General features: G+C 37.3%; 1 long non-coding RNA gene across 2 annotated transcripts in view; it reads right to left on the reverse strand.

Annotated features, from left to right (window-relative positions):
* The window catches only part of LOC123586051, a 50658-nt gene that overhangs the window by 29466 nt on the left and 1432 nt on the right, over positions 1-19760 (reverse strand). For both annotated transcript variants that reach the window (XR_006706570.1, XR_006706569.1), the window contains exons 3-4: positions 16922-16979; positions 16578-16766 (exon numbers count right to left, since the gene is read on the reverse strand). This is a non-coding gene — a long non-coding RNA (uncharacterized LOC123586051). The remainder of the gene's footprint in view (positions 1-16577; positions 16767-16921; positions 16980-19760) is intronic.

A 19760-nucleotide genomic window follows, 5' to 3' on the forward strand; every position in this document is an offset into this window, starting at 1 on the left:
CCTTTTCTTTTGGAGCACTGTTATGATTTGTGGATTTTTTTCTAATATTTTATGATTCATTACCATAATTATTCTTTTTTATAACCAAAATATATCAATATGACGAGTGGGAACCCCTTCAAAATAGGATACTAGTTCCTTTTCACATGTCCCCATTATTATGTGTACACTTACTTTTTGTCACAATGATATGTTTTTGGCTAAGCTTGAGCTTTCCGTGCCCCAAACTTCCTTTTAGTGAGGAATAATACTTGAAACCAAGTCCTGTGCTCATTGTTACTGGATTATCATTAGTTCTATGCCCTATCAGTGGGTAGAGCTAGAGTATGTATGCATGTTTGTGTGTGTTTGTCTTTTCCTCCTTTTTTCATATGCATAAGATAGCATGCCGTATCCTCTTCCATGCCTTGCATTTTTTCACTTAATCATTCCATGTACATTCAAAGAGATCTTTCTCATTATTTTTATAGTTACACAGTATTCCATTGTGTAATTGCACCATAGTTTATGAACTGTTCTACTATGGATAGACTCTTATATTGTTCCAATAATTTTGTAACATAAATAATTCCACAAGTAACCTTGTAGAAATTTTATGTTGTATTTGTGGAGGGGTAAATCAGTGTGAATTTTCTGAAGCAGGAACGCTGGAACAAAGGGTAAATGCATGTTTACTGTTGCTAGATATTGCCAAATTCCCCTCCAGAGAGGTTGTACCATTTTTCATTCCCAACAACAATGTATAAAAGTGCCTGTTTTCCCACACTATTTTAATTTCTACCAATCTGAGAGCTGAGAAATGGTATCTCAGTGCAGTTTTACTTTGTGTTTCTTTTCTTTTCTTTTTTTTTAATGTTTATTTATCTGTGAGAGACAGAGAGAGAGAGAGCATGAGCAGGGGAGGGGCAGGGAGAGAGGGAGACAAGAATCCGAAGCAGGCTCCAGGCTCCAGCTGTCAGCACAGATCCCCACGCGGGGCTCAAACTCACGAACCACGAGATCATGACCTGAGCTGAAGTCAGACGCTTAGCCGACTAGGCCACTCAGGCACCCCTGTGTTTCTTTTCTTATGAGTATAGGTGAACAGTTTCTCATGCATTGAAGGTCCTTTCTCTTTTTTTTTCTGTAAGCTGTCCGTTCATGTCTTTTGACCGTTTGCCAGTCAGGTGTTTGGACTTTTTATCTCCCTTTATTTTTAAGTTATTTAGATATTAGCGACATTATTTCTTCATCTAGGATTGCCATATTTTCTCCCACTTTGTCATTTGTCTTTTGATTTTGCTCATGGTGCTTTACTTCTAGTAAATATGTGGTTTCATTTTTTACATTTAGATCTTCAATTCATTTGGAAATTATTATGATATATATTGTGAGGAATAGATCCAATTTTATGTTTTTTCAAATGGCTGTCTAGTTATCTCAATACCATTTATTAAAACATCCATCTCTTCTCTGGTGGATTGAGATACCAGTTTTCACATATTAAATTTTCATACATATTTTGGTCTCTTTCTGGATTTTCTACTCTGTTATACTGATTTGCCTATTCACATACCAGTACCATGCACTTAAAAAAAATGTCTATTTATTTATTTTGAGAATGCAAGCATGAGTGTGCATGCATGCAGGGGAGAAGCAGAGAGAAAGGGAAAGAGAGTCCCAAGCAAGCACCACACTCAGCACGGAGCTCCATGAGGGGCTTAATCTCACGAACCATGAGATCATGACTTGAGCTGAAATCAAGAGTCAGACACTTAACCAACTGAGCCACCCAGGCTCCCCCATGTACTTTTAATTGTCTGATAAGGCTAATCTGCCATTATTATCTTTTTCTCTTTGTGTAGCTATTCCTGCATGTGTATTTTCTCATGAATGCCCTTTAGGATCAACCTACATAGTTCCAGGGGAAAAGATTATTATTTTTATTCAAATCACATTAAGTTTATATATTAACTTAAAGAAAACTGGGATATTTTTAAACTAATACATTTTATTTTTTTAGAGGAGCTTTGGGTCCACAGCAAAACTTAGCAGAAAGTACAGAGTTCCCACACACACACCTGGCCCCACACATGTATACCTTCCTCAGTTAGTGACATCTTGCACCACATTGTACATTTACACAGTTGTACACAATGTACCACATGGGACATTTACTAAAATCAATGAACCTATATTGACACATAATTACCGCACAAAGTCAATAATTTACATTAGGTTTCATTCTTGGTGTTGGACACTCTATGGGTGTTAGATAAATGTATAACGATATGTATTCACCACTGCAGTATCATACACAGTAGTTTCTCTGCCCTAAAATAAGATTCTGTGCTCTGCGTATTCATTCCTCCCTCCCCCTAACCCCTGGCAACCACTGATCTTTTAATTGTCTCCATAGTTATGTCTTTTCCAGAATGCCATATAGTTGGAAGCATGCAGTATGTAGCCTTTTCAGATTAGTTTCCTTCACATAATAATATGTGCTTGTTTCCTCCATGTCTTTTCATGACTTGATAGCTCATTTCTCTTTAGGGCTCCAATAATATTCCAGTGTTTGGATATACCACAATTTATTCATTTACTCACTGAAGAACATCTCAGTTGCTTCCAAGTTATGGCAATTATGAATAAAACTGCTATAAACACCCATGTGCCGGTTTTTGTGTGGACCTAAGTTTTCAACTCTTTTGGGTAGATATCAAGGAGCACTATTGCTGGGTCATATAAGAATTAGTTTAGTTTTGTAGAAACCTCAAACTGTCTTCCAAAGCAACTCTACCATTTTGTATTCCTGCCATCAGTGAATGAAAGCTCCCATTGCTCCACATCCTCTCCAGCATTTGATATGGTTAATATTTCAAATTTTGGGTATTCTAATAGGTGTTTATGACATGTCATTGTTTTAATTTGCAATTCTCTAATGGCATGTGATGTTGAACATCTTTTCATATGCTTACTTGCCATGTGTATATCTTCTCTGGTAAGCTGTCTGTTCAGGTCTTCTGCCCATTTTTTAATCTAAGTTGTCATTTTCTTATGGTTGAGTTCCTTGTATATTTGGGAAGACTGTTAAGTTTTTATCAGATGTGTCTTTTGCAAACATTTTCTCCCATGTTGTGGCTTGTCTTATCATTATCTTGAAATTATCTTTTGCAGACAGGAGTTTTAAGTTTTAATGAAGTTCAGCATATCAATTATTTATTTTGTAGATCATGGCTTTAGTGTTATGTTTAAAATGCCATTGCATACCCAATGTTACCTAGATTTTTCCTGTGTTATCTTCTAGGAGATTTACAGCTTTGTGTTTTGGATTTAGGCTTATGATCCATTTTGAGTTAATTTTTGCAAAGGATGTAAGATCTGAGTCTTTTTTCTGTGTGGATGTCTAATTCAAGAACCATTTGTTGAAAAGATTATCTTTACTCCATTGTATTGCCTTTGCTCCCTTGTCAAAGATTTGTTGACTATATGTGGATGTATTTCTGGGCTCTTTATTCTGTCCCATTTATCTATTGATTACTGTAGCTTTATAGTAAGACTTAAAGTTGAGCTGTATCAATTCTCTGATTTTGTTCTCCTTCAATAGTGACACAACTATTCTGGATCTTTTCCTCTCCATATAAACTTTAGAATCAGTTTGTCAACAACCACAAAATAACCTGGGATTTTGATTGAGATTGCATTGAATCTGTAAGTCAAATTGGGATGAAGTGACATCTTGACAATATTGAGTCTTCCTATCTATGAACATGGACTATTTCTCCATTTATTATTTCTTTGATATCTTTCATCAGTTTTTAAAAAAGATTTTTAGAACTTTTAATTTTTAATTAATCTCTATACTCAACATGGGACTTAAACTTATAAACCCAAGATCAAGAGTTGCATTCTCTGCTGACTCAACCAGCAGGTGTCCCTATCTTTCATCAGTTTTTAGTTTCCCTTACATAGGTCTTATGTTTCATTACATTTATACATAATTATTTCCTTTTGGGGGGTGCTAATGTAAATCATAATGTGTTTTTAATTTCAAATTCCACTTCCTCTTTGTTAGTATACAGGCCATCTATTTTTGCATATTAACCTTGTATCCTGCAACCTTGCTATAAACACTAATTAGTTCTAGGAGTTTTGTCAGTTATTTTTGGGTTTTCTATATAGATGATTATTTTATCCATGAACAAAGACAGACTCGTTTCTTCCTTCCCAAACCATATATTTTTTATTTCCTTTACTCATTTTATTGCATTAGTAGGACTTCCTGTATGACACTGAAAAACAATGACAAGAAGGACATCCTTGCCTTGTTCCTGATCTTAGAGGGAAAGATTCTTATTAGTCATCATTAAGTATGATACGAGCTATGGGTTTTTTATTTTATTTTATTTTTTAATTTACATCCAAGTTAGTTAGCATATAGTGCAACAATGATTTCAGGAGTAGATTCCTTAATGCCCCTTACCCATTTAGCCCATCCCCCCTCCCACAACCCCTCCAGTAACCCTCTGTTCTCCATATTTAGAAGTCTCCTATGTTTTGTCCCCCTCCTGTTTTTATATTATTTTTGCTTTCCTTCCCTTGTGTTCATCTGTTCTGTGTCTTAAAGTACTCACATGAGTGCAGTCATATGATATGTCTTTCTCTGACTAATTTCGCTTAGCATAATACCCTCTAGTTCCATTCACGTGGTTGCAAATGGCAAGATTTCATTCTTTTTGATTGCTGAGTAAGACTCCATTATGTATATATACCACATCTTCTTTATCCAGTCATCCATCAATGGACATTTGGGCTCTTTGCATACTTTGGCTATTGTTGATAGTGCTGCTACAAACATGGGGGTGTATGTCCCTTAGAAACAGCACCCCTGTATTCCGTGGATAAATGCCTAGTAGTGCAATTGCCGGGTCGTAGGGTAGTTCTATTTTTAGTTTTTTGAGGAACCTCCATACTGTTTTCCAGAGTAGCTGCACCAGCTTGCATTGACACCAACAATAGGAAAGAGATCCTCTTTCTCCGCATCCTCACCAACATCTGTGGTTGCCTGAGTTGTTAATGTTAGCCATTCTGACAGGTGTAAGGTGGTATCTCATTGTGGTTTTGATTTGTATTTCTCTGGTGATGAGTGCTTTTGAGCATTTTTTTCATGTGTTGGTTGGCCATCTGGATGTCTTCTTTGCAGAAGTGTGTATTCATGTCTTTTGCCCATTTCTTCACTGGATTATTTGTTTTTTGGGTGTTGAGTTTGATAAGTTCTTTATAAATTTTGCATACTAACCCTTTATCTGATATGTCATTTGCAACTATCTCCTCCCATTCTGTCGGTTGCCTATTAGTTTTGCTGATTGTTTCCTTCGCTATGCAGAAGCTTTTTATTTTGATGAGGTCCCAGGAGTTCATTTTTGCTTTTGTTTCCCTTGCCTCTGGAGATGTGTTGAGTAAGAAGTTGCTGCGGCCAAGATCAAAGAGGTTTTTGCCTGATTTCTCCTCGAGGATTTTGATGGCTTCCTGCCTTACATTGAGGTCTTTCATCCATTTTGAGTTTATTTTTGAGTATGGTGTAAGAAAGTAGTCCAGGTTCATTTTTCTGCATGTCGCTGTCCAGTTTTCCCAGCACCACTTGCTGAAGAGATTGTCTTTATTCCATTGGATATCCTTTCCTGCTTTGTCAAAGATTAGTTGGCCATACGTTTGTGGGTCAATTTCTGGGTTCTCTATTCTGTCCCATTGATCCAAGTGTCCATTTTTGTGCTAGTACCATACTATCTTGATGCTTACAGCTTTGTAATATGGCTTGAAGTCCGCTAGCTATGGGTTTTTTATGAATAATTTTTATCAAGTTGAGAAAGTTCCCCTCTATTCCTAGTTTAATGAGAGTTTTTATCATGAATGGGTGTTGGATTTTGTCAAGTGTTTTTCTGTATTTATTGATATGATCATGTTATTTTTCTTTTTTAGTCTATTGATATGATGGATTACATTGATTTTGAATGTTAACAGTCTTGCAAACCTGGGAAAATTCCTACTTAATCATGGTGAATAACTCTTTATATATTGTTGGATTATACATGCTAATATTTTGATGAGGACTTTTGCATCTATATTCACGAGAGATATTGGTTTTCTTTTCTTGTAACACCTTTGTTTGGTTTTGATATTAGTGTGATGTTGGTCTCATAGAATGAGTTAGGACATATTACCTCTGCTTCTATCTTCTAGGAAACATTGTAAAGAGTTTGTATAATTTCTTTCTTTTTTATTTTTTTATTATTTTTAAGGTTTTTAAAAAATTTATTTATTTTGAAAGATAGAGAGCAAGCAAGCAGAGGAAGAGCAGAGAGAGAATCCCAAGCAGGCTCTGTGCTGTCAGCACAGAATCCGACATGGGGCTCAAACTCACAAAACTATGAGATCATGACCTGAGCTGAAACCAAGAGTGGGACGCTTAACCGACTGGGCCACCCAGGTGCCCCTGTATAATTTATTTCTTAAATGGTATAATTCACCAGTGAATCCATCTGGGCCTGTGCTTTCAGTTTTGTAAGGTTATTAATTATTGATTCCATTTCTTTAATAGATGGAGGACAATATTTATTTAAAGAGAGCATGTGCGAGTGGGGAAAGGGAGAGAGAATCTTTTTTTTTTAATTTTTTTTTAACATGTATTTATTTTTGAGACAGAGAGAGACAGAGCATGAAGGGGGGAGGGGCAGAGAGAGAAGGAGACACAGAATTGGAAGCAGGCTCCAGGCTCTGAGCCATCAGCCCAGAGCCCGACGTGGGGCTCGAACTCGCGGACCGCGAGATCGTGACCTGAGCTGAAGTCGGAGGCTTAACCGACTGCGCCACACAGGCGCCCCAGGGAGAGAGAATCTTAATCAGGGTCCACACCCAGTGCAGAGCCCAACGTGGGGCTCGATCTCATGTCTGTGAGATCATGACCTGAGCCAAAATCAAGAGTCAAACACTTAACCAACTGAGCCACCCAGGTGCCCCAATGTAGGACTACTTAGATGTCTATTACTTCTTGGGTGAGCTTTGGCAGAGTATGTCTTTCAAAAAATTGGTCCCTTTCATCTTGGCCCTCAAATTTGTGGGTACAGAGTTGTTCATAATAATATTCCTTTATTTTCCTTCTAATGTGCATGGGATTTGTAGTGATGTTCCTTCTTTCATTTATGGTATTAGTAATATGTGTTTCTTTTCTTAGGTAGTCTGGCTTTAAGCTTATTGATATTATTTATTTTATCAAAGAACCATATTTGGTTTTGTTGATTTTATTGATTTCTTATTTTCAATTTCATTGATTTCTGCTCTAATTTTTATTATTTCTTTCTTTTGTTTACCTTGGATTTAATTTACTCTTCTTTTTCTAGTTTCTAAAGGTGGAAAATTTTATTGAATTTAGACCTTTTTTCTTTTCTAATATGTGTATTTGATGCTGTAAATTTCTCTAAGTACTGCTTACACTGCATCCCATAAATTTTGGTAAGTTGTAGTTTCGTTTAGTTCAAAATATTGTAAACATTTATCTTGCAGTTTCTTCTTTGACCCATGCATTAGTCAGAATTGTGTTGATTAATCTTCAACTATTTTGAGATTTTCCAGGTATCTTTATGTTGTTTCTAGGTTTTTTTTTTTAAGTTTATTTTGAGGAAGAGAGAGAGAGGGTGCATGTATGGGTGGGGGAGGGACAGAGAGGGAGAAAAAATCTCAAGCAGGCTCCACACTGACAGTGAGTAGCCCGATTCAGGGCTCTAACTCACAAACCATGAGATCATGACCTGAGCTGAGATCAAGAGTTGGACTCTTAACAGACTGAGCCACCTAGGAGCATTTTTCTTCCTAGTTTAATTTCATTGTTGTCTAAAATCAGACACTGTATGACTTCCATTCTTTCAAATTTGTTAAGGTGTGGTTTAAGGCCAAGTACATGGTCTCTCTTGGTGAATGTTCCATGTGAATTTGAGAAGAATATGTATTTAACTGTTGTTGAATGAGATAGTCTATAAATGTTAATTCATCCAGTTGATTGGTGGTTATGTTGAATTCAACTATATCCTTAATTATTTTCTGCCTGCTGGATTTGTCCATTTCTAAGGGAGGGGTGTTGAAATTTCAAATAGTGAATTCATCTATTTCTCCTTGCAGTTCTATTAGTTTTTGCTTCACATATTTTGACGCTATTTTAAAGTGCATACACATTAAGGATTTTTATGTTCTCCTGAAGTATCAATCCTTTTATCATTATGTAATACCCCTTTTTATCCCTGATAAGTTTCCTTACTCTGAAATTTGCTGTGTTTAGAATTAAACAGTTACTCCAGCTTTCTTCCGATTCGTGTTAACATGATATATCTTTCTCTATTCATTTCCGTTTAATCTGAAGTGTCTTTATATTTAAAGTATGTTTGTTGTACATAGCATATAGTTGTATCCTGTTTTTTGATCCACCTTGATAATCTCTGTCTTATTTAAAGTGATTGTTGATAAGAGTTGGATTAAGGTCCACCATATTTTTTCACTGTTTTCTACTTGTTTCCATTCTTTGTTCCTATTTTTGTTTCCCTTGTTTATGCCTTTATGGTTTTAACTGAGCATTTTATTTTTTTATTATTATTTTTTTAATGTTTATTTTTATTTTTGACAGAGACGGAGACAGAGCATGAGTGGGGGAGGGGCAGAGAGAGAGGGAGACACAGAATCGGAAGCAGGCTCCAGGCTCTGAGCTGTCAGCACAGAGCCCGACGCGGGGCTCAAACTCACAGACTGTGAGATCATGACCTGAGGCGAAGTCAGACACTCAACCGACTGAGCCACCCAGGCGCCCCTAACTGAGCATTTTATAGGATTCCATTTTCTTTCCTTCCTAAGCAGTGTGTATGTGTGTGTGTGTGTGTGTAGTTTTTTAGTGATTATCCTACAGTTTGCACATTTACAACTAATCCAAGTCCACTTTCAAATAACACTATACTGAATCAAGAGTAGTGCAAGTTAATTTATAATAACAAAATAATCCTAACTCATCTCTTCCATCCTTTGTATCATTGCTGTCATTTATTTCACCTATACATAAGTTTGTATAAATATATATGCATATACACAATTGAATACATTGTTGCCATTATTAGTTTGAACAAACTTATCTTTTGGATCAACTAAGAAAAACAAAAATGAAAGTTTACACTTTACCTTCACTTATTCCTTCGATGTCTTCTTTATGTAGTTACAAGTTTTTGATCTATATCATTTTCTTTCTCTCTGAAGAACTTCATTTAACATTTCTTGCCAGGCAGGTCTACTGGCAATAGATTCCCTTTTGTCTGAGAAAGTCTTTGTTTCTCTTTCCCTTTTGAAGGATAATTTCACAAGATACAGAATTGTAGTTTGGTCATTTTTCCCTCTCAACAATTTAAATATTTCAGCCCATTCTCTTCTTGCTTGTATGGTTTCTGAGAAGTTGAATATAATGCTTTTCTTTGTTCCTTTATAGGCTGTCTTCCCCTTGTGGCTTCTTTTAAGATGTTTTCCTTTATCTTTGATTTTCTGCAGTTTGAATATGTTATGCCTACACTTAAATTTTTTTGTTTTTGTTTTCTTGGCATTTACCCTGCTTGGTATTCTCTGAGTTTCCTGGACCTGTGGTTTGGTGTCTAACATTAATTTGGAGACGTTCTTAGCCATTCCTGCTTCAGTATTGCTTCTGTTCCTTTCTTTCTTCCTTTTTCTTCTGGTGTTCCTATTGCTTATACACTACACCTTTTGTAGTTGTCCCACAGTTCTAGGATATTCTGTTCTGGTTTCTTTTTAGTCTTTTTTTTCTCTTTGCTTTTCAGTTTTGGAAGTAAGTTTCTCCTGTCATATCCTCAAGCTCAGAAGTTCTTTCCTCAACCATGTTCAGTCCTCTCATGGGCTCCTCAAAAACATTCTTCATTTGTTACAGTGTTTTTGATCATTAACATTTCTTTTTGATTCTTTCTTAAAATTTTCATCTCTTTGCTTAATTACCCATCTGTTCTTGCACGTTGTATACTTTTTCCTTTAAAGTTTTTGGTATTTAATCATATTAAAAAAAAATTCCTGCTCTGATAGTCCCAACATTCCTGCCATATCTAACTCTAGGTCTTACATTTATTCAGCCTCTTTAAACAATTGTCCTCCTAGCACAGGAATGTGTTCACAAACCCAAAAAACTCTGTTTCTGGGGTTTTTATGGAGATATCATCATGCAGGCATGTTCAATTACTAACTCAATATTCAGTGCCTCTCACCTCTCTGGGGGTTTGGAGAGTTGGACTGGCATTCTAGGCTCCTAGTCAAGGCTTGATCTTTTTGCCCATCAGCTGCCATCCTGAATATATACAGGGGCCTGTCAAGAGTTAACATATGATGCTCTATCACTGAGAAAATTCCAAGGGACTTAGGAGCTTTGTGTCAGGAACCAGGAACAGAGGCAAAATATATATTTTTTATTGTACTACATATTTTAAAATATTTTTTGTTCCATTTTTTGCTTTTTTTCAGAAGTCATCAATTATGGCTATATATTTATATATATGAGTATTTTTATGTCTTCCATATCTATCATTTCTTCTCTACTCTTTTTTTAAAATGAATATCCAGTCTGTGTTGTTTTTTTTAAGTTTGTTTGTTTGTTTGTTTGTTTATTTATTTATTTATTTATTTATTTATTTATTTATTTTGAGGGTGGGGTGGGCAGGGGGGTGCAGAGAGAAAATCCCAATCAAGCTCCGTGCTATCAGGATGGAGCCCAATGTGGGGCTCAAACCCACAGCTGTGAGATCATGACCTGAGCCAAAACCAAGAGTAGGACACTTAGCCAACTGAGCCACCCAGGCACCCCCAATCTGTTTTAATTTTCTATTGTCTCAAAAATGTCTGTTTAAAACTGAGGGTGGATGGGGGGTGGGAGGGAGGGGTGGGTGGGTGATGGGTATTGAGGAGGGCACCTTTTGGGATGAGCACTGGGTGTTGTATGGAAACCATTTTGACAATAAATTTCATATATTGAAAAAAAATGTCTGTTTATAGTTTGTTTGGATCAGGTTCTACACAAGTTTATAAAACTACATTTATTTAATACCCTCTTATCTTTCATTCTGTGAGTTTTCCTCCACTTCTCTTTTTGTTATTTATTGAAGAAATTATATCATTTGTCCTTAGAATTTTCTATAATCTGACTTTAGCTATTTGCAGCCTCATGATGCAGTTTAATAAATTCCTCTATTTTGCACCTCTCTCATCCTTATTTCCTATAAACAGAGCATGAGATATAGAGTCTTGATAAGATTTTTTTTTTTTTTTTTTGGCAAGACCACTTCACATTACTTCCTATTGTATCATCTTCAAGAGGCATATACTATCTGGTTGTCCCACTGTTACTGACATTAAAATTGATCAATTCATTCAGGTATATCACTATGATCCATCCATAATAAAGTTCCATCCATAACAAAAGTTCCCTTTAACTTTTGTTCAAACTGATTCCTTTGGCACCCATTAATGATTGATGCCATGTTTCATTATTTCACTAGGGCTAGCACAATTATTCTTTTCCTTTTTTTTCATAGCTTCCATGTACAATATCTGTAATTCTTCTGTAAAGAATTACCTTTCAGGGGCGCCTGGGTGGCGCAGTCGGTTAAGCGTCCGACTTCAGCCAGGTCACGATCTCGCGGTCCGGGAGTTCGAGCCCCGCGTCAGGCTCTGGGCTGATGGCTCAGAGCCTGGAGCCTGTTTCCGATTCTGTGTCTCCCTCTCTCTCTGCCCCTCCCCCGTTCATGCTCTGTCTCTCTCTGTCCCAAAAATAAATAAACATTGAAAAAAAAAAAAAAAAGAATTCCCTTTCATCAATTATTGGGTCACCTTGAAATACAATTTATATAGGAAAGGCAGGAAAATGCTAATCTTTCCTCTCTCTCCCCAATGAGTTGGTGACCTAGCAAACTCTAAAGATGACCAATGAGGGTTTTTTTTTTTTTAGTATTGTTATGAATTTAAATTTTATGACACACAAACATACACATATATATTTCCATGTATACAATTATGTGCTTCAGTATATTACAGTCCTTACTTGTTTTGTTGCTCAAACCATCTTCTTTTTGCCAGAAGATCCCCTTCAAAGTTGGCTTCTCTGATAATTTTGAACTCTGTTCATTTTTCATTTCATTTGGTAAAGCCAATTAAGCAAACAGAGCCAGCAACAGAATAAAGTGTAATATTTACCTAATGATTCTCTAAATTTTCACATAAGTAATTCTAAGTGTACCCTCAAATCCCCAGAGTCTGAAGAACATTCTGTTTTAAATAATTTACCCAACAGTAAAATTCATGCTCTAAGAGGATGTACTATATTTACCCTGTGATTTCATATACCCTATAATCATAAGATTATATTTCCCCCAGTCCTATGATATTATGATTTAAGAAGCTATTAGGAGCCTTCCTCAACATCAAATCAAATAATTATGACCAATATTGCCCTCCTTCTTCAGTTGGTAACATTTTCAAATATTTCCCACTCTATTGACTGTCTTTAGCCTACGAAATTGCTCAAATCTCTTTCTGATAACAAACAAGAAACAAAACTTTCCCCCAACTCTTGACTTGGCATTTATCTCAAGTATAGTCTCATCTCCTTCTTTCTCTTCTCAGGTAAGACTCTTGATGTCTCCATATCTTCCCTTACCAGTTCACTCAACAATTCATTCCAATGAAAAGTAATCTGATGACTATCAGTGATATACTCCACATTGCCAGTTCAGTTAAACTTTTTTTTTTTTTTTTTTAATTTTTATAAGTCCTCTTGGATGAATTTACATTACTGATTACTTACTCCCTGTTCAAGACTCTTTGGCTTTTAGGCCACTCTCCTTAAATGTTAGTGCTCCCCTAGCCTCTGACCTCAGCAACATCTTCTTCCTAAACTCTCTCTTGGGGTAATCTCTTTATTTTCATAGTTTCAAATATAATCATTTTACTTAATGAGCTGTACTCCATGTGGTGCAGTCTCCCACTCTACTTTCAAAACTGCCCCATGAGCTTTCTTTGATGAAATCTCAGGAAAGAGCTAGAACTTCTCCAATTCCTCTGTCACAAGAACAAGCTTGTATCAGTCATTATAATTTTCAGGCCATCTAATGTTATATCACAATCTAAAACTTCACTTAAATGAAAGCTTCTCCCTACCTTCTCCCAGCTTAAGTCTGTGATGTAAGATTATCTGCTGAATATATTCCATTTAATTGTGGTAGTGACTTCTGTCCTTTTTGTCTCTCAGGCATTTCTTTTGTCATCTCCCCTCATTCTAGTATGAGAAGCTTCTTTCTTATAGGAGAGCTCATCACATGTGATTTGAGTGGGGCGGACTGCCTCCCCCCCCCCCCCCCCCCCATGCTAGGAGAGTCAGCCCAGGCCTAACCAATCAGAGTACCTCACCTCTCTCATCACTGATTTGTTGAGAGATAGAGCTGATGAGAGCTAAGCTGATTGGAGGCCCTCCCAGATATTTGCTGCTAGAATTATCCACTAGGGCTAGTTAGCTGGTAGGATGAGTCTGTAGACTAGTAGCCATTTTGCTCACCACAAAGACTGACAGAAAAAGAGCCCTCCATATCAGCTGAGCCTCTGTTCTGAGGCTTTTCTAGTGAATTCATTTGAGATATATTTTACAATTTCCCTAGAAAAAGGCATGACAGATGTCCTATAGTTAATTTAAAATCCTGAAGCATGTCCAAATGAATTATTTTTTTCTTCCCCTTCTACTTCCATTTCTTCTATATCTACCAATTCCCATATTTTCTAGTCAAAAAACCTGGCACTTAACTCTTTCCTTGTCCCCTTCATACAACAAATCTTAGTCCTATCTGTTACCCTGCCTAAATATCTCAAGAGCTCTTCCTTTTATTTCTCTACATGCCCTAGTCCAAGCCCACATCCTCCACTTGTCAAACACTTACAATAGCCTCCTTTTATGATTTTTCTTTTCTGCTCTTACCTGACTAAATCTGTTCACTCACCAGAGAAGTCAGGGCAAAACACAAATCTGGTCTTCTACTTCCCATTTGAAAACATCTCACATTTGGCAAATGGTTTCTAAGATAAAGTCCAATCTCTTCATGAACCAACAAAGCCTTCCAAGGCCATGTTTTGCCTGCCTCTTGTCTCCCACCTCCTTCCATCAATTTCAATTGGGCAATATCAAACTTGTCATTCCCTTTCAACACCAATTACATTGTTCCTGCTCCCTCTGCCCAGAATGCCTCTCTTTTACTGTTTTTCACCTCTGCAAGGTCCTTAGTTCTTCCAGAAAGTGGTCTTAAGCTCCTAGACAAGGACAAGTGCCCCCCACTTATGATCCCATAATAGCAAGTAAGTCGCTTTTTCCATATTCTATCAAAATCCTTTCATCTGTTTTCCTGATTGTAAGCAACATGAGTATGGGGACTGTTTCTTACTCATTTTTAGATCCCCAGTGCCTAGCATTCAATATATGCTTTTTGGACAAAATTACCACAATTTTTTTATTTTGTCAAACTGTCTGAAAAGTCACAATTAGATATATTTGGGGGCATCAGATATTCTTGGTAAAATGTAAAATCCACATTGCCTATTAAATTTCATAGTTTAAAATGAATCAACTTGATTAGAGTTATTTTTATTATAAAACTCCATTGATATGGGTTCTTAAGAGAATAGATTTGGAAGGATTTTTTAAAGAATTCAATCTGTAGAGTTAGAGTTCCCAAGGTAGAATTCTGATTCTGCTATGGATAAGCATGTGACTTAGGCAAATTATTACCTAGCCTCTCTAGGCCTGTTTTCTTACCTGTAAAATGAGAATTGTTTTATGTATTTCATAGTGCTGTTTTAAAGATTAAATGATACAAGAAATACAAGTCTCTCTTGCATTGCCTATATGGCACATATAAATATTCAATCCCAAGTAGCTGGCATCATTATTATTAATAAAGGCAGGTCTGGAAAGATGCCACATGTGGGGAAGGACACTGGGTGGGGCTGGGAAAGGCAACATCCTAACCTTGAAACTTTGCTTATGGCAAGCTCAGTTCAAAGCACAGCTTGGTTCAAAGACCAGACTGCTTTATGTTCACAAGGGGTATGAAATTTGGGGATCTTGTCATAGGTATTTCTCAGTCACTGCCACACACACCCCACTTCTTATCTCTAGCCAACATGTCATCTGCCCACTGGAGAGAGAACTTGGAGTAAGTCAGAAGAAAAAGTAGGTATTGCCTGTCAACTGGATGATGATATGCAGTTCACAAAGCTTCTTCGCATTAATGATCTCACCTAACTCCACCACAAACCACGTGTTGGCATTTTTGTCCCTGTTTTACAGTTGACGAAACAATGTCCAGAAAAGTTTAAATGACCGATTCCAGGTCATGAAACTAAGAAGTAGCTGAGTTAGGATTCAAATGTAGGCCTTCTGATTCCTAGTCTAGAGCCTTTTCTGACACATGGTAAACAGAGATCAGGCAAAAGGGGGCATAAAAAAGGGATGAGAAAGTTAGGCACGAGGGAAGGTCATAGGATGAAAAAGAACTATCTGGCAAGGACAAAATCAGTAGGGCTGCCATCCAACCTAAGCAGCAGAGAAAGGATAAATATGTTTTTGGGCAATGATGGCCTTATGAGAGGTGAAAACAGGGAGATATGAATTATGATGACACAGTTATGGAATTTTTTACAAGGAAAATCATTTATCCGGAAAGTTTTGAAAAAATAATTGACTCCCCATTTTACAGATGGAAAAGTCCAGACCGAGGAGATACCTACCCAGCCTTCAATCTCATATCATTAATGGGAGAGCCAGTCCAAAGACCAACCATGACTTACTGGTATGGATATATTAAAATCTTGAAGTGCTTTTATTTTTTAAAAAATAGCTTTATGGGGGAGGGGTGGGGGATGCCTGGCTGGGTCAATTCGAAGAGCCTGCGACTCTTGATCTTTGGGTCATGAGTTTGAGCCCCACGTTGGGTATAGAGATTACTTAAAAAAAAAAACCAATAAAAATAGAAATAAAAAGCTCTTTAGGGTATAATTTATTTATTTATTTATTTATTTATTATTTTTTTTTCAACGTTTATTTATTTTTGGGACAGAGAGAGACAAAGCATGAACGGGGGAGGGGCAGAGAGAGAGGGAGACACAGAATCGGAAACAGGCTCCAGGCTCTGAGCCATCAGCCCAGAGCCCGACGCGGGGCTCGAACTCACGGACCGCGAGATCGTGACCTGGCTGAAGTCGCATGCTTAACCGACTGCGCCACCCAGGCGCCCCATAGGGTATAATTTATATACCATAAACTTCACACATAATTGCTCAAAATGTTGAGTAAATTTATACACTTGGGTAACCATCATCACAATCCAGTTTTAGAACACTTCTATCACCCACCCCCCTAAAAAATAAAACACTGAAATACTTCAGTAGTGGTTAGTAAATAGCCACTTCCCTCAAACCCCCAATCAATCCTTCAATCCTCTGAATCACCCCAGATCTTCCTATAATCTAATTTCAGATACCTGGTCCATCGGGTAGGGAATATCCAGGCTCCTGCCCCAGCATTGAGCAGCTTCTGTTCTGCAGGGCTGGAATCTTTGCCACACCTGTGCCACATCTGTTGTAAAGTAACTTCAATATCACCCCTGGGAAGGATGAAGGCAAGCATATAACTCCTCTGGTTCCCAATCTGGAGCTTTTCACACAGGACCCTGCTTTTCAGAAACATAGGAAAATACACAAGTGAACAAAAGAAAGTAAGTGCTATGAAATTATATCTACATAAAGGATAAACTGGTTTTGAAAGGTCAAGAGATTGAGCTGCTATCTATCATGACAGTTACCTCTTCAGTAGAGGTGTTCTTACCTTGAGGTTTATACACGTCTGCTATTGGATGAAGTTCTTCTGAAGGTCAGGTAACTCCCTGAAATACAAAATTTCACAGGTATGCGCATTTTTCTGTGGAGTGGGTCCATGGACAAAAAGGAAAAAAAAAAATAGGATAACTTGCTAAGAACATGTTTGATAAGAGGTTTAGGGGAGAAGCAAACAAGGAATGTGCTCAAGGAATGTAGACATGGGGAAAAGAATTCTAGCTAGAGGGACAGGTAAAGGGGAGAAAGTGAAGACGAAGTTCTCTTGATTCACAATTTTGTTTACAAACCAAATATGTATGTGAATCAACTATTTTTGACATATAGAATAAGTCATACATATTAGGTCATACATATAAACCATTTGCTATTTTCCTAATTTTCTTTGTCCTTTATTAATAGATTTCACATGAAATGACTAGTTTGGGTTACACTTTTTTTAAAAGGAAACTTCATTTATTTTTATGTTTTATTTTTGAGAGACAGCAAGAGTGAGCATAGGCAGGGGAGAGGAGCAGAGGCTCAGCATGGAGCCCAACACAGGGCTTGATCCCATGACCCTGTGATCATGACATGAGCTGAAATCAAGAGTCAGACGCTTAACCGCCTGAGCCACCCAGGGTTATGCTTATCTTAAATTATCACTCGGGGACGCCTGGGTGGCTCAGGCAGTTAAGCATCCAACTTTGACTCAGGTCATGATCTCGTGGCTTGTGAGTTTGAGCCCTGTGAGTTCGAGCTCTGTGAGTACGAGCCCCACGTAGGGCTCTGTGCTGACAGCTCAGAGCCTGGAGCCTGCTTCAGATTCTGTCTCCTCCTCTCTCTGCCCCTCCCCTGCTCATGATCTGTCTCTCTCTGTCTCTCAATAATAAATAAATGTTAAAAAAAATTATCTTAAAGTATCACTCTAAATTGTGAATATGGAATTTTTTCTACTTTATTAAATCCCATCTGTAGCTCAACTGGATTACACTAGCATTTTAAAATTGTTAACTAAGGCCTCCAGTATGTCTATATAAATTGCAGTGAAGTCAAATTCATTCCCAACATATTTATAAACATGATTTTTTTAACTCAAAATAGTACAGCATTCCCATTGCATTTTATCTTAGACTTTTTAAGATAGTATTTTGGATATATCATTTAAATTTTTGATTATCTCTAGTAGGTACGTGGAATTTGAAATCTGGAAGAAACCTTCAAGATTATGCAGCCAGACTTGCTCATTTTACTGATAAATAAGCCCAAAGAGATTAGGAGCCCTGACCAAGCTCACTAATGACAGAGGTAGGATAAGACTATAAGCATTGGATTCATAGCTTGGTGTCTTTTCCAACATCCAATTAACAAGCTAATGATTACTGAACTACCTACATTTCTTTGATGAGATCAGGCAGTAGGAGACGAACAAACCATCTGTGGAGACACAGACTCAAGTGAAAACTTCTCAATTCTACCTCTTCACACTCCAACAAGCATATTCTCATAGGACTTCTCCTAAGTCTCCAGTTTAGTGCATCACTAGAACTCAAACATTCATAAATCAGATTATATTATCAATATTGCAGTATTTGCCCAGTGATCACTTTGTAGGTTCTTCAAGTTACTAGACTCTGGTTTCTCATATTTCCTCCCTTTTTCTGCCAGGAAGTCCAGCTGCTTTTAGTCCTCTGTATCACAGGCTCTGCCTTTGCCTTGGTAGGTAAGACCTCAGGCACATACATAGCTTGTGTATGTCCTCTTTTCTTTTGTCTTCCAGGGAGGTGGAGGTGGGGGTAGTTTGTGAGATGAGGGAGAATCACCTCCTTGAACATGATGGTCATTTGTAATTGACGTGGAAATCAAAAATTATCAAATACGTTTTATGTTTAAATTTCTCCAGTTGTCTCAAAAATATCTTCTTTACAGTTGGTTTGAATCAGGATTCCAACAACATTAAACATTTGCATTGGTTTAATACGCCTGTTGTATCTTTTATTGCAAATGGTGCCATTAAAAAGGTTCATTAAGGGTATGGGAAATCTTAATTTTATTATCGTTGAACTGTTTTCCAAAGGGATTGTACCCATTTCACTCCTATAGAGTTTACGAGAGCTTCACCTCCTCCTCCACTTTTGGTATTGTCAGACAGTTTGCCTTTTGCCTATCTGATACTAAGTCCCACACTGTAAAGAAATGATATGTGAGCCTAGTCTTCAAACACTGTATAACGAAATGTTTTCGATAAAAAGATTTCATGCTCCCTGGAAATACTATACACTTCACCCCATCTGAAAGTCATTGTTTTAGTTCCTGAGTACATCAGGATCTTTCTGTTACACATCAAAGAAAAAATGAAAAAGATAGTAAGCATATACTATTTAATATTTCCCAGGAAAGATATAGTTGGTACTGACTTATCCCTCCCATAAAGATCCTTTTTAACATACATATAACCCAAGGGACCAGATGTTGATTTTACTGTGAGGAGTGTTGTAAGGAATTCTGTAACTCCTTTTCTTATTAGTATGTCATGGCAGGTTGTTGGTTCTGCTGATGTCATAATGCTTTGTTTGTGGGGGTCATCCGATGTCGCTTATACTTTACGAAGACTCAGCTTTTTAATAAAATTAACTCTTGGGGTGCCTGGGTGGCTCAGTTGGTTAAGTGCCAACTTCAGTTCAGGTTATGATTCCGTGGTTCCTGGGTTCAAACCCTGCATCGGGCTCTGCGCTGACAGCTTGGAGCCCATTTCAGATCTTCTGTCTCCCTCTCTCTCTCTCCCCCTCCCCTGCTCATGCTCTCTCTCTCAAAAATAAACAAACATTAAAAAAAAAAGCTAAATAAAATGA

Source organism: Leopardus geoffroyi, chromosome C3 (genome assembly GCF_018350155.1).
Source record: "Leopardus geoffroyi isolate Oge1 chromosome C3, O.geoffroyi_Oge1_pat1.0, whole genome shotgun sequence".
Taxonomy (NCBI): domain Eukaryota; kingdom Metazoa; phylum Chordata; class Mammalia; order Carnivora; family Felidae; genus Leopardus; species Leopardus geoffroyi.